This window comes from Oncorhynchus clarkii, chromosome 19 (genome assembly GCF_045791955.1).
Source record: "Oncorhynchus clarkii lewisi isolate Uvic-CL-2024 chromosome 19, UVic_Ocla_1.0, whole genome shotgun sequence".
NCBI lineage: Eukaryota > Metazoa > Chordata > Actinopteri > Salmoniformes > Salmonidae > Oncorhynchus > Oncorhynchus clarkii.
In genome coordinates this window covers 51,938,508-51,947,046 of record NC_092165.1, presented here as the reverse complement: position 1 = coordinate 51,947,046, position 8,539 = coordinate 51,938,508, and the positions used below count along the sequence as shown (strand labels likewise).

Genomic DNA, 8,539 nt, shown 5'->3' with positions numbered 1-8,539 from the left:
ATCCCAAACCATCTCAATTGGGTTCAGGTCGGGTGATTGTGGAGGCCAGGTCATCTGATGCAGCATTCCATCACTCTCCTTGGCCAAATAGCCCGTACACAGCCTGGAGGTATGTTTTGGGTCATTATCCTGTTGAAAAACAAATGTTAGTCCCACTAAGCGCAAACCAGATGGGATGGCTTATTGCTGCAGAATGCTGTGGTAGCCATGCTGGTTAAGTGTCCCTTGAATTCTAAATAAATCACAGACAGTGTCACCAGAAAATCACCACCACACCTCCCTCCTCCATGCTTCACCGTGGAAACCACACATACGGAGATCCTCAGTTTACCTACTCTGTGTCTCACAAAGACAGAGTGGTTCGAACCAAAAATCTCAAATTTGGACTCATCAGACCAAAGGACAGATTTCCACCAGTCTAATATCCATTGCTCGTGTTTCTTGGCCAAAGCAAGTCTCTTCTTATTATTGGTGTCCTTTTGTAGTGGTTTCTTTGCAGCAATTCTACCATGAAGGCCTGATTCATGCAGTCTCCTCTGAACAGTTGATGTTGAGATGTGTCTGTTACTTGAACTCTGTGAAGCATTTATTTGGGCTGTAATCTGAGACTGCTAACTCTGAACTTATCCTCTGCAGCAGAGGTAACTCTGGGTCTTCTTTTCCTGTGGTGGTCCTCATGAGAGCCAGTTTCATCATAGAGCTTTATGGTTTTTATGGTATTTTCCGTATCGACTGAACTTCATGTCTTAAAGAACGATGGACTGTCGTTTCTCATTGTTTATTTGAGCTGTTCTTGCCATAATATGGACTTGGTCTTATACCAAATAGGGCTATCTTCTGTATACCACCCCTATCTTGTCACAACACAAATGATTGGCTCAAACACATTCAGAATGGAAAAAAATCCACAAATGAACTTTTAACAAGGCACACCTGTTAATTGAAATGCATTCCAGGAGACTACCTAATGAAGCTGATTGGGATAATGCCAAGAGTGTGCAAAGCTGTCATCAAGGCAAAGGGTGGCAACTTTAAAGAATCTCAAATGTAAAATATTTTCTGATTTGTTTAACACATGATTCCATAGGTGTAATTTCATAGTTTTGATGTCTTCACTATTATTCTACAATGTAGAAAATAGTAAAAAATAAAGGTGTGTCCAAACTTTTGACTGGTACTGTGTGTGTTTATATATATACAGTGCCTTGCGAAAGTATTCGGCCCCCTTGAACTTTGCGACCTTTTGCCACATTTCAGGCTTCAAACATAAAGATATAAAACTGTATTTTTTTGTGAAGAATCAACAACAAGTGGGACACAATCATGAAGTGGAACGACATTTATTGGATATTTCAAACTTTTTTAACAAATCAAAAACTGAAAAATTGGGCGTGCAAAATGATTCAGCCCCTTTACTTTCAGTGCAGCACACTCTCTCCAGAAGTTCAGTGAGGATCTCTGAATGATCCAATGTTGACCTAAATGACTAATGATGATAAATACAATCCACCTGTGTGTAATCAAGTCTCCGTATAAATGCACCTGCACTGTGATAGTCTCAGAGGTCCGTTAAAAGCGCAGAGAGCATCATGAAGAACAAGGAACACAGGTCCGAGATACTGTTGTGAAGAAGTTTAAAGCCGGATTTGGATACAAAAAGATTTCCCAAGATTTAAACATCCCAAAGAGCACTGTGCAAGCGATAGTATTGAAATGGAAGGAGTATCAGACCCCTGCAAATCTACCAAGACCTGGCCGTCCCTCTAAACTTTCAGCTCATACAAGGAGAAGACTGATCAGAGATGCAGCCAAGAGGCCCATGATCACTCTGGATGAACTGCAGAGATCTACAGCTGAGGTGGGAGACTCTGTCCATAGGACAACAATCAGTCTTATATTGCACAAATCTGGCCTTTATGGAAGAGTGGCAAGAAGAAAGCCATTTCTTAAAGATATCCATAAAAAGTGTCGTTTAAAGTTTGCCACAAGCCACCTGGGAGACACACCAAACATGTGGAAGAAGGTGCTCTGGTCAGATGAAACCAAAATTGAACTTTTTGGAAACAATGCAAAACGTTATGTTTGGCGTAAAAGCAACACAGCTCATCACCCTGAACACACCATCCCCACTGTCAAACATGGTGGTGGCAGCATCATGGTTTGGGCCTGCTTTTCTTCAGCAGGGACAGGGAAGATGGTTAAAATTGATGGGAAGATGGATGGAGCCAAATACAGGACCATTCTGGAAGAAAACCTGATGGAGTCTGCAAAAGACCTGAGACTGGGACGGAGATTTGTCTTCCAACAAGACAATGATCCAAAACATAAAGCAAAATCTACAATGGAATGGTTCAATAATAAACATATCCAGGTGTTAGAATGGTCAAGTCAAAGTCCAGACCTGAATCCAATCGAGAATCTGTGGAAAGAACTGAAAACTGCTGTTCACAAATGCTCTCCATCCAACCTCACTGAGCTCGAGCTGTTTTGCAAGGAGGAATGGGGAAAAATTTCAGTCTCTCGATGTGCAAAACTGATAGAGACATACCCCAAGCGACTTACAGCTGTAATCGCAGCAAAAGGTGGCACTACAAAGTATTAACTTAAGGGGGCTGAATAATTTTGCACGACCAATTTTTCAGTTTTTGATTTGTTAAAAAAGTTTGAAATATCCAATAAATGTCGTTCCACGTCATGATTGTGTCCCACTTGTTGTTGATTCTTCACAAAAAAATACAGTTTTATATCTTTATGTTTGAAGCCTGAAATGTGGCAAAAGGTCGCAAAGTTCAAGGGGGCCGAATACTTTCGCAAGGCACTGTATATACAGTATATTGTCCCTTGACTGTGGATTCCTGACATGCATGACTGAAGTTGCAGGCTGACTTTTTCCTAAATATTTTAACACATTTCAACTGAAATCTGTTTTGTTGTGAGATCGTCAGGTAGTATACAGTGATTTTCATTAAACATGCAACAGTGTAGTTCCTTAACAATTATGCATATATTACTGTAGGTGGATGGAAATTATCCAACCATTATGTAGAAGTGTAGAAATGATGTTGAATATAATAATAAACGACATTTATCAATCTGACTCCAATATCTGCGTCTCTAGGATCTAGTCAAGGTAGCGAGCCTTGCGTCACCGCTTAGTAGGCTATGACTTTAACATTTTACCGTTATGCAATTATTCCGACGCCAAATAATTGGGGCAGGTAGCCTAGTGGTTAGAACGTTGTGCCAGTAACCGAAAGGTTGCTAAATCGAATCCCCGAGCTGACAAGGTAAAGATCTGTCGTTCTGTCCCTGACAAGGCAGTTAACCCACTAGACCGTCATTTTAAATAAGAATGTATTCGTAACTGACTTGCCTAGTTAAATACATTTGGAAGAGCTACCATAATGCGGTTTCTCAATTCAACTAATAGTATTACAGTATACATTACATACTACTCAGAGTAAGACAACATGTCTTCAATTCAGAATAATATATAAGAGAAAAAACAGTGTGAGGTATTGCAAACAAATTCTCAAACAATGAACAAAAAATGTATCGTCCTTTTAACCAAATTCAAGCAGAAACTCACGCCCAATGCGAATTAACATTTCTTTGCACTTTGCTAGTTAATAAAAGACAGGAAAAAACATCCAGATTCTAATCAACTACATCTAAATGATAGAAGCGCACCCTGTGTCGCTCCTCTTTCAACAATCTTCAGTCTGACGAACAAAATAAAAGTTCCGCTGTAACTAAATCCATAGCACTTACAGTACAATTAAAACGTTTAAAATGCGTAGCTCTTTATGAACTCATGAAACAATCCAAACATGACAATTTAATTCACACAGTAACAGATTTCACGATTTCCACTGCATCTTGGGAGCTAAACAAATTCACAAAAAATCTTCACATATCTCCAAAAGGGCCAGTTTGACGAGAATGTTCACTCTGACAGTGACGGGCGACTTGTGCCCTCTGCTGGCCAGAACTGGTAGCTAAATCTGAGTTCACAAACAGAATCAGGAAGCCCCCGTTGACAGAACACAAGCCACTCCTACTCCTTTGAAGAAACATTTGAAGGAAAACGAAACATAAAGCTATCTGGTACTCTTGCAATTTGTTGGTGTGTGTTTGAAAATGACAGAGGCTATGGATTCGATCAGTTGTTCTATCTGTCTGGATCTACTGAAGAATCCAGCGACTATTGCTTGTGGACACAGCTACAGTATGGGCTGTATTAACGGCTGCTTCGACCAGGATGATTCGAAGGTGGTCTACAGCTGCCCCCAGTGTAAGGAAAGCTTCATCTCCAGGCCCGTTCTGTGGAAAAACACTCTTCTGGCTGAATTGGTGGAGAAACTGAACAAGACAGAATAACTCCAAGCTTCTCCTCCTGCTCACTATTATGTTGGACCTGGAGATGTGGAGTGTGATTGCGGCATTGGGAGAGTGTGTCTGGCCTCTTACCGTGAGACTCACCTCCATCCTCACTGTGAAGTAGCTCCCTTAAAGGAACACAAGCTAGTCAAAGCCTCCACACATCTACAGGAGAAGATCTGTTCTCATCATGACAAAATACTGGAGGTTTACTGCCGTACCGATCAGCATTGTAGCTGTTGTTTTTGTATGATGGACATAAAGGCCATGATACAGTGTCAGCTGCAGCAGAGAGGACTTAGAAACGGGTAAGAATGGAACTCTGCTGTTAGATATCACATATTTGCATTTAAACAGTCTAATAATAATTAATCTTGTTACCCTTGCCTCATAACTATAAGGAAATGTTTTGTCTACTACTGTGACACAACTGAAATGCCAAAGTACATACAGTAGATAAACATTCAATCACTGTTGCTAGGACTAAATGTGTCTTTGAGGAATACATTGCATCTCATTAAGTCCATGCAGGGCATAACATGTTTCAAACATGACATGCTTGAATACAAATAGTTGGAAAATTGAATTTTCTAGTTTTTGTAGAAATAGGATGTAGGATGAGAGTAGGATGTAATAAATGGCTAAATTAATTTCATATTTTTCTGCAGAAACAGTTCGGGGAGAACATCAAGAATCCCAGAATTAAATCCAGGATAGAGAGAAGGAGATACAGAAGCTGAGACAGGTTGTGAACTCTCTGAAGGTGAGTGTTGGGGTCGTCTATATTTACATTATATATACATACATTTCCAGTCTGTCTGGGGTCCTGGTGAGAGCTAAGTGAATGGGCTGGTTGACATGGACCCTTCTACTCTCTTTGTGTGTGTCCAAACAGCGCTCTGCACTGGCAGCAGTGGAGGACAGTGAGAGGAGCTTTACTGAGCTGATCCACTCCATTGAGAGAAGACGCTCTGAGGTAAAGGAGTTGATCAGAGCCCAGGAGAAGGCTGAAGTGAGTCGGGCTTAAGGACTCCTGGAGCAGGAGGTCGCTGAGCTGAGGAGAGATGCTGAGCTGAGGAGAGATGCTGAGCTGAAGTAGCTCTCACACACAGAGGATCACATCCATTTCCTCCAGGTGACATCACTAATTTAGATATACCTCACAAAATAATTTCCAAATGTCTATTTAGATTATTTTACCAATTAAATGTACTTGTATTACATTAACATCTAACTTTCTCAATACTTTCCCTTCTCTCTGTAGAGTTTCCAGTTTCTCTGTGTCTCTTCTGGATCTCAGGCCTTATCTCCTTTAAGCATTTGAAGACATCAGTCTCTGAACTGAAAGATCGACAACAAGACATATGCAAGGAGGAAATGGACAAGATATCTGATGACGGTTGGTAAAATGCATTTCAAGATTTTGCATAGAATAATACCTCAAACTGCATTACATACTACTAGACATAAAATAACTGCATGACATGTATTTGTGATAGGACCAAATTAATGTATAGATATGGGTAAAGTTTATCTAATGAAATGGCTGGTCATTTCATCAACCAATCCCCATATCTTCTAATAGCCCATCTCCCCTCTAGTTACCTGTAAATCGTTTGATAGTGGACATGGATAACGTGGACCTGTGATACAGTATTTACTAGCCTGTCTGTCTCCACAGTGATTCAAGTTCAGATTGACCACCCTGCTGAGCCCAAGACTAGAGAGGAGTTCTTAGAATGTGAGTAAACACTGACTTTTTATTTTATTTTACCTTTATTTAACTAGGCAAGTCAGTTAAGAACAAATTCTTATTTTCAATGACGGCCTAGGAACAGTGGGTTAACTGCCTGTTCAGGGGCAGAACGACAGATTTGTACCTTGTCAGCTCGGGGGTTTGAACTTGCAACCTTCCGGTTACTGCCGCCCCACACACACACACACAGACTTTTAATCAAGTGATTTTAACCACTTTATTTTTCATCTTCTCAGACTCCTGCCAGCTGACGTTGGATCCCAATACAGCACAACAGTACCCGTGTCTGTCTGAGGAAAATAGAAAGGTGACCATTAGTTCTAAGGTTCAGTTATATCCTGATCATTCAGACAGATTTACCTTCTTTAAGCAGGTGCTGTGTAGAGAGGCTCTGTCTGGAGCCTGCTACTGGGAGGTAGAGTGGAGCGGGAAATGGGTTCGTATAGCTGTCTCATATAAAGGAATCAGCAGGAAAGGAGATGGTAATGAGTGTTTGTTTGGGGGTAGTGATCAGTCTTGGAGGTTTGACTGCTAGACCTAGACCACAATGCAGGAACACTGTCCTTCTATAGCGTCTATGACAAAATGACCCTCCTCCACAGAGTCCAGGCCACATTCACTCAGCCATTCTATCTTGGGTTCATTTACTGGATCATCTGAAGATACTGACACCTATTCAGTTACAAAGCTATTAGTCTGCTGGCCTTGTTTATACATGTACAGTAGGACAAAGATTGATTGACTGTGGCTGAAGTTTGACGTAAGATTGCAGATATCATAGAGTACAGACGGCATAGTTGCTTAATTTGCATGTACAGAGGGGTGAACAAAACCAAGTGTATATGAACGCATAATGAGACATTCATGCACTGGAAGGAGTTCTTGACAGGTGAAACAGTCCAATCATCATTGAGTTCAGTTTATTCAGTGTCTGGTGGCACAACACTGCTGAACTATTTCAGGGGAAGAGACATTTGTACTTGATTGGGATGAGGTCGTTTGTATTGGTTGCTACGCAATAAATGAGGAGTTAATTGGCTCATTTCATGAAGTGGAGCTTTGGTTCATGTTCACTGTACATTTGGTAGTTATTATTATTTGCCTAAATGTGTAGCTACACTGTACTTGCCTATAACTACTGTACCATGTTAATACACTGGTAATAGGGACACGTTGTAAAGTGAGACCGTTGTTTTTGTTCTAGTCCAATAAAACTGAGCCGATGATTTGTTGTGTTTTGTGTGTTACTATTCTCAGTGCAGCCTCTTGTTTGGAGTGGTTCAAGACCACGCAGATAACAAACAACAGAGGAGAGAAACATAACAAAAAAATGTCAAAGATAAAGGCAAATGTATGCAAAAAGTAAAGAATTGAATAAAGTAGCCAATTAGTGAAGTTGTCAAGAGTTGAGTTCTAGTACAATGCTTGAAGTACAGCACTTAAAGCTGCTTCTTGTTCACTCCTCTCCATCCGTGCAGACACAGCAGCACGCTGGCTTGAAAATCCTTTGGAGAACCCAACGGACTGATCCTATCTTGGGTCGGATGGCAACAACCTCTGTAAATACCAAGAAGGTGAAAGCCTTTGGTTACAAACACTGACCAGTTAATGGGCTCTACTACACCAAGCTTTTAAGACTAAAGGCTTCGTTCTCTGTCAGTGTAACTCACCTGCTTTCACGTCCTCTCTGTCCTTCTCTTCCCCCCGAGGTTGTCATTGGTTACCTCTACTGCTAAAAGTAGAACCCAATGCACTTCGGCTTCAGTTTGCTCCTCAATTCATGCACCTTGGTAGGAAAGAGAGGTAGCAGCAGTGATCCCTTCCTTTTGCATTGGTTACCTCTACAACAGTCTGCAGACAGAGAACACACGTGACCCGCTTTACGAGCGGAGGGGGCAATGCGGGTCAGGTGGAGCCGATGGGCTGTGAAACCTACCAAAAGCTTGCTCAGAAGATTTTCCACAGGGAGGGGCTTGGCGGCGTGGGCTTCGAAATCTGCACCTCGTCCACCACTGTAGAGCAGATGAATTCTGCACTGCATCTCCAGCAGTTCCTTCTCCCCAGAAGTGACTGGATGGCAGTGATGGCCGCAGCCCGGGAGAAGGGAACCAAAAGGGGAGGGGCCTTGAGACCGGCGCCAGAGAGCTTCTGTCCTAGGGCCACCACCATGCCCATGGTTAGGTCTCTCAGCATGATGGAATGTGCCTCTGAGCGGCCTTCCTTCGGCTGGGGCCACAGGGCCAGGAACAGTCTGGGCTCCATGCCACCTGGGATTGACTAATCCAACTGGGGGACTATAGTGATGTGCAGTTAGCAAACAATTCGTTATATTTTAACAACTATTTTTACTGACTCGAGAGTCTGTTTAAAAAATAAATAAAAATCTGAATGACTCGTTCATTT

General features: G+C 41.7%; 2 pseudogenes; both read left to right on the top strand.

Annotated features, from left to right (window-relative positions):
• The first annotated feature begins 2,836 nt into the window (after positions 1 to 2,836).
• LOC139374520 (E3 ubiquitin/ISG15 ligase TRIM25-like) lies at positions 2,837 to 4,712 on the top strand (annotated as a pseudogene).
• A 305-nt stretch (positions 4,713 to 5,017) lies between these two features.
• On the top strand, positions 5,018 to 7,345 carry LOC139374519 (tripartite motif-containing protein 16-like; annotated as a pseudogene).
• The last annotated feature ends 1,194 nt before the right edge of the window (positions 7,346 to 8,539 follow it).